Genomic DNA, 13,485 nt, shown 5'->3' on the forward strand with positions numbered 1-13,485 from the left:
AGTGCTTATTTGACAGAATAGTTGGGCTGATATTGACATAATCCGCCCACAAACAGCAACAAAGAACAGTCGAAGCTGACAGCTACATATCACAGTTACTCCTCTTAATGATTTAACATTTTGGGTAAAATTTCATTACTATATTTAACTTCAAGCCCAGTTGGATAATAGATTGCAAGCCACAGATTAGGAGCAGCATTCACATCAGACAGCTACTACCATATAATTATATTGGTAACAAATTAGGAATTCCAAACAATAATTGGGAAATAATTAAAATGGAAATACATTACTTAGAACAATTAATATCATCATAACTGAATAGAAATGTTGAAATCATCGCGTACTTTGACAATCTGTTTCTCTGAAGAAAAAGTAGTTGAATTTATGACTTAATGTTTGTACAATAATTAAACAACTGATCATGAACAGCTGCATTTCCTTTATGCAGACTATTCCTTGAAAGCAATTCTAGATATAAAAGATTCTGTGCTTCAGTGGCAATCGGGTCAAGAGTAATTACAGATCGATAACAATTAATGACTTAATTAAGCTCATGAGATGTAGGTCTTACACATCCAGCAGCAATCAGAAGGTAAACCTGTCAGATTGGCTGAGGTCAGCAACTGAACAAATTGTTTTCTCTGAAAAAAACAGGGGTATAACTTCTTCATGGAAAGGTTTTGAGATTATAAGGGGTGACATTCGGACAGTCAGATAATGAAGTCCCTCGTCAGCAGCATTAGGATCACTGCACATCTTTGGTACAAGCTAACCTTACCCCATGGTACAAAGTTGGCTCACTTGTGTATTCAGAAAATCACTGAAAATAGCAGAGCAAGTAATCACTTTGCTGCACTATTCTGAATGTTTAGATGCTTATCTGTCAGCATTTCAATAGACTGGTAAGGAGGAGCAAATGTGATCTTTCTCCAGCTATTAGAGACCTAGAACGTATACACCACAGTTATACCAGGGTTACACCATTTTTACCCAATTTCCAGGAGTGATCTCGGGATGAAAATTAGGAGCAGTAGCCCTGACTGCTTTAATGCTTTCCAACTCCCAAAAACTAAGGTTAGTCATAACATCCCAACTTCCATCTTAACTGAGATCAGCTTATTCAGCACTGATTGGGAATCAAACACAACTAAGGGTTTGCGCAAACTAGCCACTCACCAAATAAACTCAGAGAGCACAGTACAGTCTTGCAAAGATTTACTGACTCACTCTCACTCAATGGTTTGAGCTCACTAATAGAGGAAACCACAAATCTGAACACTTTTAGACAACAAAAGCATAAAGAATGCATAGCACAGGAACAGGCCCTTCAACCCATCAAGACTGTGCTGATGCATGATGCCTGAACTAAAAATTTTTTGCCTCTTTGCAGTCTGTATGCATCTATTCCCTGCCTATTCATATATCTGTCAAGATGTTTCTTAAACATTGTTATTGTATCTGCCTCCACCACCTCCTCTGGCAGTGCATTCTAGGCACTTACTACTCTGTAAAAAACCTTGCCTTTCACATCTCCTTGAAATATACCACTTTACATCTTAAAACTATGTTCCCTTGTAATTGACATTTCTACCTTGGGAAAAAGACTAACTATCCTTCTATCCATGCCTCACATAATTTTGTAAACTCTTATCAGGTATCATCCTTCAACGTTCGAGTTAGAACAAACCAAGTCCGACCAATCTCTCTCCTAGCTAATACCATTCAAACCAAGCAACATCCTGGTAAACTGTTTCTGTACTATCTCAAAAACCTCCAAATCCTTCTGGTAGTGTGGCGACTAGAACTGTACACAGTATTCCAAAGCTGTCCCAACTGAAGTTTGATACAGTTGCAACATGACTTGCCAATTTTTACACCCTGTGCCCCGACCGATGAAGGCAAGCATGCCATATGTCTTCTTGACTACTTTATTCACTCGTGCTGACTCCTTCAGGGAACTGTGAACCTGTGCACATAGATCCTTCTGTATGTTAATGCTTCTAAGGATTGTACCATTTACTGTATACTTCTCTCCTGCATTGAATAGTCTGGATTAAACTCCATCTGCCATTTGTCCACCTAAATCTCCAGCATATCTATATCCTGCTGTATCCTCTGACATTCCTCCTCACTTTCCACAGCTCCAACAATCTTTGTGTCATCCACAAACCTACTAATCAGGTCACCTACATTCTATTCCACATCATTTATATATATTACAAACAACAGGAATACCAGCACTCTAGAGCTTTGATCAATATGTCTGGAAAATATTCTCTTATACCTGGTTTCACAAAATATAGCAAGGTGGAAATAAAAATGAGCAAAACTTCAAGAATGGGTAGAAAGTGCTAACAAGGAATTAAAATTTCTTAGATTGAAAAACTCCTGGTTTCAATTTTCTTCCCTCTTTTGTTTAATCTTTCCTGGATGATACTTTTGTGAAGTTTTAGATCCGAGAAATCTAATGCAACATGTTCTTGCATTACTTGCCGATATAAACAAGGAAAGTGAAGATAGCTTTCCACCATGAATGTTATTCTCAGTCTTTTCACTTCTTTTCAGAGTTCAAATGAGCTACAAATTGTAGAAGCTAAATTAGTTAAGCCCCAAAATTGATCACGGAATGGGACTAACTTGCATCTGTTCATTGTGATGTAAGCAACATGAGAAAATTATGTGGTCGACTGCTTTAGATAATTGTTGCATATAGCTAAACCCCACCTACTGCGGTTAATTGATTACATGCATCATCAGGAAACTCAATATTATGAGCAGTTAAAACTATCTGAAAGAAGCCTGCACCTCTTAAAGTAGACGAGCATTGTGGCTGCAAGAAGTGGCAGGTGTCAACTGGACACAGAATCTGAGCTGTGATACTTTGAACATGCAACTGATCATGCAAAGTTTTCAGACTGTACTGGGGGTAATGGTAGAAGCATTGTAAAGGATGAATTGGACGAAGGAACAGAGGGCTTATGTTGCTAAGCTTGCAAATAACATTAAGATATGTGGAGGGACAGCACTTTGGAAGGAAGGACAGAGGCGTAGACTATTTGCTAAATGAGGAAAGGCTTTGGAAATCTGAAGCACAAAGGGACTCAGAATCCTAGTTCAGGATTCTTTTCAGATTAACATGCAGGTTCAGCTGGCAGTTAGAAGGGCAAATGCAACGTCAGCATTCATGTCAAGATGGATGGACAAGAGCAAGGATGCACTGCTGAGGCTGTACAAGGTTCTGATCAGACCACATTTGAAATATTGTGAACAGTTTGAGCCCCACATCTAAGGAAGGATGTGCTGGTCTTGGATGGGGTCCAGGGGAGGTTTACAACAATGGTCTTGGGAATGAAGGGCTTGTCATATGAGTAGCAGTTGAGGAAAACTTCAGTACCTAGAGGATGGAGAATCTGTGGAACGTATTACCATTGAAGGCTGTAGAGGCCAAGTAATTGAGTGTACTTAAAACTGAGATAGATAGGTTCTTGATGTGTAAGGGGATCAAAGGCCGTGGGGAGAAGGCAGGAGAATGGGGCTAAGTAACATATCAGACATAATCGAATAGCAGAGCAGACTTCATGAGCCAAATGGCCTGCTTTTGCTCCTATATCTTAATGGTCTTATGGACAAATATCTTGTATCTGTTGTGGAGAAGGACACCATCCAGAAATTGCAAATTATTCACAGTAGATGTTAATGTTGGGAGCATTACATGTTGCTCCAAGAATTTGAATGCTGTGCAAAAAGATGTTTAATGATTTCAATTTGCCATAGTGAGTAAGCTCTTCCTCCAGTTGCATGTCCTGCTACAAACTCCAACCACTGCTCAATTCATTAATCCCATACTAATAATCTGTATAGGGAACTCAATCCCAAAATCCAAATGCTTTGCCTCAGCACATACAAGTCACTGTTGCAAGCCAGACTCTCACAATGCACAGTTTGCTTACATAAGTAACTGTTTAACTCAGAGACCAGTTCAACCAAATTGCAAGATACTAACTGACACATACCTTCCCTTGCAGAAGACTGTGTAAAGCTGTAGCAAACAGGAAAAGTTATTGAAGGATGATAAGCAAATCTGTATATTTTAATGCCCTTTGAAGAGACAGTGCTGGCCATCAGCACAGGCTCAGTGAAACTGGGGTCACTGGCAAGCTGAAATGATTAATGAGGACAATATCCACTCTCCAAAACCACTTCCTCTAAATTTACTTCTCCCTCATCCCACAATGTACTTCTGAAATATTTTTCTCGTCTCACCGTAATCTAATAACCTCCAAGGTTGGAGGAGGAAGAGGGCATTGAAGGTGAAGGGACTCTGTCACTTGATCTTGTACTTCTATTCACCAACTTAAGAAACTGTTTGTGCTTGTATGTGAATGGCTAGGATGGAGGACTCTGGTATGCATATGGTAAGACAGAGAGAGTAAAAGTGTAGAGCCAGGTGGAGGTTGAGAGTGTGAAAGAGTGTGAGAGTGTGTACAGGGGAAGGGGGATGATGATACAGGTACCAGCTTGCCAAAGGGCAAGATCACACACTTGCTATGCTGTAAAGGACTCATGAGATTTTGATGGGTCATATCATTGAAAACAACTAATCAAATGCCTCGTGCAGTGGAAAAAAAATACCAGAAAGTATGTCATAGTGTCAAAGAGCATGGAGTCCAGCAGGATATTGTCACAGGATTTCACACAGAACATGAAGCACCTACTTGCTTGAGGTCACCTTCCAAGGCCATCCGCAATCTCCTCAATTCAAGATCAGTAGTCTTCCACCAAGAATTCTGAAACCACAGAGCTGCCTCATAGGAGTACTAGGATAGACGATATTGCATAGAACACCAAGCGAATGTAGAAGGGTATAGTTTAATTTTGTATATACACAATGGAATCATTCACATTATAAAATTGGACAGAAAAATGCATTTTCTGGTGATTTCTAGTTTTCTGCTATCACAAGGAGAATGATGTGATAGTTAGTGATAGAGGAAAGCACCATTTGTTAGGACAACTGGAGAATGGGAGCATGTGAATGAGTTTGCTGGTATCACTGAGGAATTAGTTGATGCTGTCAAGGGTGCACAGAAAGGGGTTGTTTAACTTCAGTTTCCTGCTGGATAGTGGAAAGGAATGATCCCTCATACTGGAAAGGTTGTGCAGCATACAGCTCTGCTACTATCAACCTTGGTATTCACTCAACCGGGTATCACATTGCTCCTTCAGGGCAGTTCAAACAGTGGAACATTGCTTGAGAATATTGATAACATGCCACAAGGAACAACACGAAGCAGTGTAACTATCAGCGTAGGGCAGCCGTGCACCTGTTTGGATTCTGAACAAGAGATAAGAGCCACATCATGAGTGGATAAACCATGTCCACTTGCCAGTCTTTGACCTGAGTTAAACATAGGGAACTTTTGAAAAATGATTCTAGTTTGAGACTGACCAAAGGCAAAGGTTTGAAAACAAATAGATCAGAATTATTTTGTGAGAAGGCTTCAAGTATACATTATACCCTAAAGCAGTAACACCCCTACAGCATGGTGGACCAGAAAACTATAGTAGTTTTAATTATCTGTGGTGACATGCAAATGCTTCACTTTGAATTGCTGAAACTGTAAAAGAATTATGAGATTAGCAGTTGCTAATATCTCTCACAAGATGAAGTCATCTTAATCTTACGAATTTTAAAATCATTTGAAAGTTTGGCCTTGCACTGAATTTTACATTCAAGCATTATGTCATTTACCGAAGGACAATTTAATACACATTGAGACATTGTGAAAGTAGCGGGTGGGGCAGTGGGGGGAGAGAGGATGGAAAGATAAAGAGCAATAATACAAAGATATTCCTCTTACATGGAGAAAACTCTCTTAGAAAAAGACATGCACACATTCAAACCAATTTCCTTCAGAACAATTTTGCAAAGTAAATCTACTCATTAAGAGGAAGCTATACAATAAAAAAGGCCTGGGGAATATGGAGAGAAGAAGCTATTAAACATCTCTTGAAACTAGGTGGAACATATTTAAAGGATCGGGTTTTGAAGCCATTTTATATTGCGCTATGGATACTAATTCGCAACTTTATATCCTCTACAACTGCTGTAGCATTAGTAGACTGTAAAAGTGGCTTAAACACACATTATCTGAATAATGCCTTTAGTTTTACCATAGTCTAACTTGTAAACCACTTTTCTTACCAATATCAACAGAACAGAGAAAGCTGAAATGTAACTATTAATTAGAATAAATTCACTGATAAGTTAAACTGAAATTTCAAAGCAACTGCAGGTTGGCCCAACTGAAGTCCTACAAGATCAAAAAGAAATAGAAGCATAATGCAGGGCTTTCAAACACATATTCCACCTGAAGAGCAAGGCTGCCAGAAACCAGAGGTGCTAGAGCTAGAAATGGTGATGGCAGGGGAATTGGGGCTGGAAAGACTGGGACTTGGGGAGCAAGACTGCTGGGCTTGAAGCCCGAGGTCTGGGACAGATGTGCAGTTGCAAAGGAAAGGGTTTAAAAGAGGGGTGGCTGGAAATGGAGAGGGTGGAGGAAGAAGCTCCAAAGGGAAGTACAAATTACAGAGAATGGTGGCAAAGGGGGTAAGAGGTCTGCAAAAGGGAAGGCACAGTTTTAAAGCTTTAAATGAGTGAATGCTCAGCTAACTGGGAACCAGGAAAACTTGAAGTCACTAAGATAATAAATTCTTTGCAAATGAATGTGGAGTGTCTAGTTTAAAGCCACAGAAGTTCAGCAGCTGTCATAAAGGGCAAAAATGAAGTGGATGTTATTGTAATAAATGTTAATAGTGGGGGTCAGATAACTCAGTTGGCTGGATGGCTTCTTTGCAATGTAGAGTAACGCCAACAGCATGAATTCGTTTCCTGCACCGGCTGAGGCTACCATCAAGGGCTCACCTGTGGCAACACTCAGATTAAACCATCATCAGTCATCTCTTGTGAAATGAGACAGCAGCCACATGGTCCTCTGGGACTACGATGACTTTACTTTCACATTAAGAATATGACTTAACTTTATGTCATAAGATTTGCATTAGAGTGTTATCATGTCTCAAAGTGTCCGAATTATTTGAGGTACAGTAACACTGTTAGAAACAAACATCAAATTAGTGAGCTGCAAACTCACTGGTCTGCTGAGATTGTGTTTAGGATGCTGGCTTTTTGCGTATGGTTGTGTTTGGCAGATTTGTTGCTGATTTATACTGGTTGTCTTGTGATGATTTAAATACGCTGCTATCTAAGAAATCAATGCTTTCACTGTGTATTGTGATTTTAAGTTTGATAAAGTGGTATTGACTATTAACGATATTAATGATTTCTTGTAATTGCGCTTCCAAGCAAGTAAAGAAACCTGATGTCAATGTATGGGGTAAATTACTATGAGATTGCATCCACCCGAGTTAGTGGGAATGAAACAAAAGACCTAAAAACATAGCTTCCAAAAAATCAAAATGTAGCTCTCAAGAACACCTTGAGAAACCCTTGAAAAAAATATATTTGACCTCTGGTCTGTACTGCACCACTGGCATCATCATCTAGGCTCTGATGTCTCTGTGTCCTTTGCTATGCTTTCAACCAGTTCCAGGTTTCCAGAGGTTTTGGTTTCCAATCACAGTTATCGACTTAGTCTCCATTTTCTCATTCTCCCTGTTGAGTTTCCCTTTTCAATTAAGATTTGTCTTAAAAAAAAATAAAAGCTTTAAAACCATGGATTCCATCATCGCCAAGAAATGTCAGGAAAGTTGTTGTTATACAGTCCTTCACAGGCTCATCCCACACTACACCCAAACCAATTGTTGCATTTTAAAACAATTTCAATGAAAGTATAAATCACTATGGGGATAAAATATGCTGCGTATTACTCATTTGCTCCACACTAGAAAGCAGCTATCCCTTGAAAATGGAACTTCTACAGGAGGTGCACAGGATGCCAGCCTGATAAAGCAATTTGCTTGTATGAATCCAATGACCACCAGCATTGAAAAGGAAGATCATGATGCGGATCAGTGAGCATCACCAATCTGATGCCAGGATGGTGCTTCTCCATTCTACATTCAGCTCAAGCATCTGAACAGTAGTAAACTGTAGAATGAAGGGCTCACCCCCCCACTGACCCCTCAACAGCCATCTGCGGTATTTAAAAGGATGATGAACTACTTATAGGTCATCATATGGCACAACTGTGTGTGTTGTTGGAGCTGTGCTGAAGTACTATTTGTTCTCCTGCTAAAACATGTTGCTTCCAGGCATAGATAGTACGAGATGACTTCCTCTAGAAATTGAAGATTGGGAAAGTAAAGATACAGGATCTTTGAGTGGGAGATCAGTGAAGGCACGAGAGAGGAAGTCCTTGCTTGGTTTAGCTGGAAGAGAAAGCATGAGACAGATGGATTGCATGATTGGAGAAACAACTCTGCTTTTCCTGCACTTGCTTCTTCTCTAATCATACCTGTGGCTCGATCCACGAGACTTTCAGTTCTTCTCGCACTGCCAGGCTAAGGTGGTAGCTGAAACAAGGACACTATTTTCTCGTCAGTATCCCACCGCTCCTAAGGCGCCTTGGTCCAGTTGTGCAGCCTTAGCAGCACCTGTACCATTCAAGATGGGGATGAAGAGTACTTTTTTTCTCTCTGACAGACACAAGAGATTATACAAATTAGGCCTGTTTTCTCTAGAATTTAGATTAAGGGATGATCGAATTGAAGTTTTCAGATATTAGCAGGAAAAGACAATGTAGATAAAGGTAAATTATTTCCAATGGTAGGTAGCATAGTCTATTAATTAGGGACAGGCCATTCAGGAGAGATGTAAACACTTCTACACACAAAGGGTGGTAGGCATTCAGAAGTCTCTTCTACAAATAGCATTGGATGTTGGATCAGTTGTTCATGCTAAATCTGAGCTATATGAATTTTTGTTAAGCAGAGTTATCAAGGGATATGGGCCAAAGTCAGGTTTATGGAATTAGGCCACAGATTAGTTGTGATCTCAGTGAAAGGCAGAACAGGCTTGACAGACTGAATGGCCTACTCTTGTTCCTATGAGTCTGTGGAATTCTCTTCTCCAAGGGCAGTGGAGAAATAGTCCTTGAATATTTTTAATAAACAAGGTGGTCAAGGGTATTGCAGTAGGCAGAAAAGTAGATTTGAGACCAGCAGGTTTGAAGGAGAGTTTGACCCAATCCTGCCACTATGTCATTATTTGTATGGTCTAGTGATAGAGCTTATTCCAAGCTTCTGCTCCCTCCACCACCCCAACTTTGCCTCTTTATTTTCGGTTATTCTTGAAATGCATTTTGTACCTTGCACAAGTAATACTTGTTCAAGGTCTTCACCATTTCCTCGTTTTCCATTCTGGACTCCTTAGTTTCACCCTCCAAGATGTCAAAGCTCCAAGTGGCTAATCCTGTCTGTTTACATATATTTGTAAACCTCTCACTTTCAATTTTAACACTTCTTGTTAGATTTCCCTCCTATTCTAATTACTCCCTCTTTATCATAGTACTTTTTTGTTTAGTAAGCCATGGATTATTGTGCCTTTCTTCTTTCCATAAATAACTGGATTTCAGCTTTCTTTTATTAAAAGTTACTGGTCTCAGCCGAGATCCTAACAGTAGTGCATAGAGTTTTGTTTAAATATGCTCTGAAACAAACACAAGTGCAAAAAAAGTTATTTAATGCATATTAACTCATAATTATATTGATCTAATCTTGTAGGGTTGCTCAACTGATTAAGTTCTGAACCATTTATAGACCTAAACTTTTTCACACCTAATTATAAGGGACAAAACAGGATGGCAGTTCAGTGACATTTTTACAACACTAGGGTAACCTTGTTGCCTAGAAACACACGAGGGATACAAAAATAGACCATCTAAAATATTCTGTGAGGCCAGGCACCTGATTACACCACTGCAGTGTCAATCCAATATTGGTGGGACCTTTATAGTCATACGGTCAAATTTGCTTCAGGGAGGTATCAGTCTTGGAAATCACCTTAAAATGAATTTTGAATTTTAGAATTAAGTTAAACCATTTATGGTGTAAAATGTTCAAAGGTGAAGTTGGTAAAATTAATCAAAATACATATTGGAGAACCAGTTAAACAACACTTAAGTCTCAACAAAACTAATATTTGACAACAAACACAGAATACTAGAGAAACTCAGGAAGTCTGACAGCATCTGTAAAGACAGAAATAGAGTTAACGTTTCCAGTCCAGTTTTTTCAGAATGTTCTGAACAATCCCAATTTCTTCCAGAATCTTCCAATCCCTGCTGAAGCAAAAATGGGCAGCAGGCAGCGTCTGCCTCTGGGTACACCAGAGGGTATATCTACTGAGTGCAGGAGAGCCAGTGGAAGGAGAAGATACACTCCTTTTTGTGACAATAGTGTAATAATAGTCTGTGCAATCTAAATGTAACATAAATGAGATTAGTGTATTCTCTTTACTTCACTGGGTTTATTTAGCTAAACTAATAAACACAATTCAGAGCAATTTCAGACATAGCCTGTGTCTTGTATGCTGCAGTACAGAGAACAGCAGGGTGCAAAGCTCAATCGCATGTTGATGTCTTAAAGGGACATCACTGCAATCGCTATAAGACAACATTTTTCTCTTTTTCAAAAGGCAGCCTGTTATTCTTACACGAAAAACATGTGACATTGGACAATAGCAAAAATCCTAATTGCATACTGTAATTTAATATTCTTGTGTTATCCAAAAGTAACAGAACTGACATTCTTCGATTCCATTTTCTTGAAGATATTAAGTGCAACTAAGATAATGTATAGAAGACCTGCGCATTGAGCGCTGCAATGCAGAGAGAGTCCATTGTCTGTAGGTTTATTTGCAAAATGGTATAATAGTCAAGTAACTATTTAAAGATTTCAAGTCTTTTAATAACTGAACATGAGTTAGTGAATGGGTGACTTACTGGTTCACAGAATAGATAAGTTGGTGAGGTGAGTAGGTGGACATGATGGGTGCAGGGCGAGAGAAGGTGAATTGGGAGGAGAGAGAAAAATTGTGGTGGGGATGAGATTAATCAGAAGAGTGAGATGGTTCGGAGATGTGGGTGTGAGGTGGGTTTGGTCATGGTGGGGCACTTGTGTAAGAGCTAGTCAATTCCTATTGGTGGGACAATATGGGTAGCTGGGGATGGTGGGGGGTGGTGTGGAGAAGTAGTCAGGTGGATGGGTAGCCACCTGCACTGGCAGGGAATAATTGGGTCTGATTGATAGGGATGGGGGCTGTTGGGTAGTCAGGTGATCAGGTGTTTTAGCAGGTAGTGGACAGTTGAGAGGGGTTAGTTGGATGGTCAAGCAGGTGGTCAGGGGCCGTTTATGGGGGTAGCTAAGTCTGATGAGAGGATGTTCCGGATGGTGGGTGTGTCCAGAACCAAGGGTCACAGTATGAGGATTCGGGATGGACGATTTGGGACGGAGATGAGGACACATTTCTTCACCCAAAGAGTGGTGAGTCTGTGGAATTCATCACCACAGAAAGTGGTTGGTGCACTTGGGATGAATGGGAAGAAAGCAGGATCAGGCTACTGAGTTGAATGATCAGCCATGATTGTGAAGAATGACAGAGCTGGCTCAAAGGGCCAAATGGCCTCCTCCTGCTCCAAACTTCTATGTTTCTACGTAAATGTCAGAAACAATTAGTTATTAATTTAAAATATCAGTGAGGGTGTGAGGAAAGACTTCTGAAGAAATTTGTTTAATTGAAGCATAGAATACCTATCATGCTTAAGGCACAGAGTCAATTTTTACTGGTAAAATTGGATAAATTAAGAGGAAGAATATACAGAACTACTGGAAAAGAACGTAAGAACTTAAGCCGGAAAAGTACACAACACCATCCCGTTGTTCAAAATCATTACAGTCAATCTTCAGGCTCAACTCCATTTCTCCATTTGCATACATTCAGAATCTCGTATGGTTCAATGGGATCACTTCTTATTCTTCTGAATTCCAGAGTCTAGGTCAAACTTTCTCAGCATCTTATTTTAGGACAACCTTACCATCCCAGAAACAAATCTAGTGAACCATCACCATATCAACTTCAATTCAAATACATCCTTCTTTAAATATGGAGACCAAAACTGTACAAAGCACTCCAGTATGGTCTCAATGTTCAGTACAGTTGTAGGAAGACTCCTTATTAGTGTACTTCAATCTAATTACACAAAAAACCAACATGAAATTTTTCTTACCAATTGTTAGCAGTACCTGCGTGCTAACCTAGTGTTCCCTGAATGAGCAGGGAAGTGGAATTAGATTAAGTGGAAAGAGTTGACATACAAATGCTGGATCAAATAATCTTCTTCCATACTGCAAAGAATTGTACTTCTCTTGATACCATCACAAGAGAAGCACAGAATTCATCAATGCAAATTTTAGATCAATGCTGTGCTGCTAGAAATGGACTCTATCCAAAACAACATACATTTAATGTCAAAAAATTAGTGTGTATTCTAAGCACAGATACTTCAGTATTGTAACTGAACTGTCATATTGATGTAAGGAAATGCACAACCTATACACTTCACAATGCAAGTTATTGACCACCGAGCTCTGCAGACACAAATCTCCTAACAACATTTGAATTCAAAAGTGTTTTGGTAGTGTAGTACAGATATCTAAAAGGATTGCACTTACCTATAAGCGAGTGCTACAGCCCATGCGCTGGCAGCACAATAAAGGCAATCTCGAACTTTGGCATAATTACTATCACCAACTGTTTTGGTGGGGAAAAGACCCGTTGCAGGACTCTGGTAGTTTAGAACAGTTGATTTTACTGAAAAGAAATAAAAATAAATGACATAATTCAACAAATATATATTGATATTATGCTGATATGAATGGTCCACAATGCAAGCATAATGCAGGAATACTGATAAATTTACAAGGAGCATTAGCAGTTGAGGGGCTTATTAGCTAACAGGTACTAAATTAAATTTAAGAATAAAGGTGGAGAACTGGGTATTTTATGTAGTCCTCTAGATTATTTTAACAATAAATTGGGAACAGGAAACATTTGCATCACTCATGATGTTAATCCAGAGAAAGAAGTGGCAAGTTAAAAACTGTTTTCTTCAGCATTAGATGATACTTGGAGTGAACGTCATCCTTTGCAGCAATATAAAGCAGTAAGAATAAACTGACAGACAAATTTACACCCAAACAACTTTATTCCTTGAAAAAAAATATGTTCATTGATAATGTCATGCAGTTCTGATCCATAATTAAGGCATTAATTTCCCATTTCACTCCAGATACTGACTACCCTGCTAAACATTTCTATCATTCTGTTTCAAAGCTCCAGCATCTGGAATTTTATTTGTCTTTTTCTGGATTGGTCCATGGGATGTCGATGTTGCTGGCAAGGACAACATTTATTGCACACTTCTAATTGTCCTGGAGGTGGTGGTTAATGCATTCTTGAAT

General features: G+C 39.3%; 1 long non-coding RNA gene across 1 annotated transcript; it reads right to left on the bottom strand.

Annotated features, from left to right (window-relative positions):
• Positions 1 to 4,718: 4,718 nt before the first annotated feature.
• On the bottom strand, positions 4,719 to 12,830 carry LOC125481363. Its single transcript, XR_007261308.1, has 2 exons — positions 12,697 to 12,830; positions 4,719 to 4,820 (listed from the first exon to the last, which is right to left on the bottom strand). It is a non-coding gene; the product is annotated as an uncharacterized LOC125481363 (long non-coding RNA).
• Between the last annotated feature and the right edge of the window lie 655 nt (positions 12,831 to 13,485).

Source organism: Rhincodon typus, unplaced genomic scaffold (assembly GCF_021869965.1).
Source record: "Rhincodon typus isolate 14 unplaced genomic scaffold, sRhiTyp1.1 hic_rhity00001865, whole genome shotgun sequence".
NCBI classification, from domain to species: Eukaryota; Metazoa; Chordata; class Chondrichthyes; order Orectolobiformes; family Rhincodontidae; genus Rhincodon; species Rhincodon typus.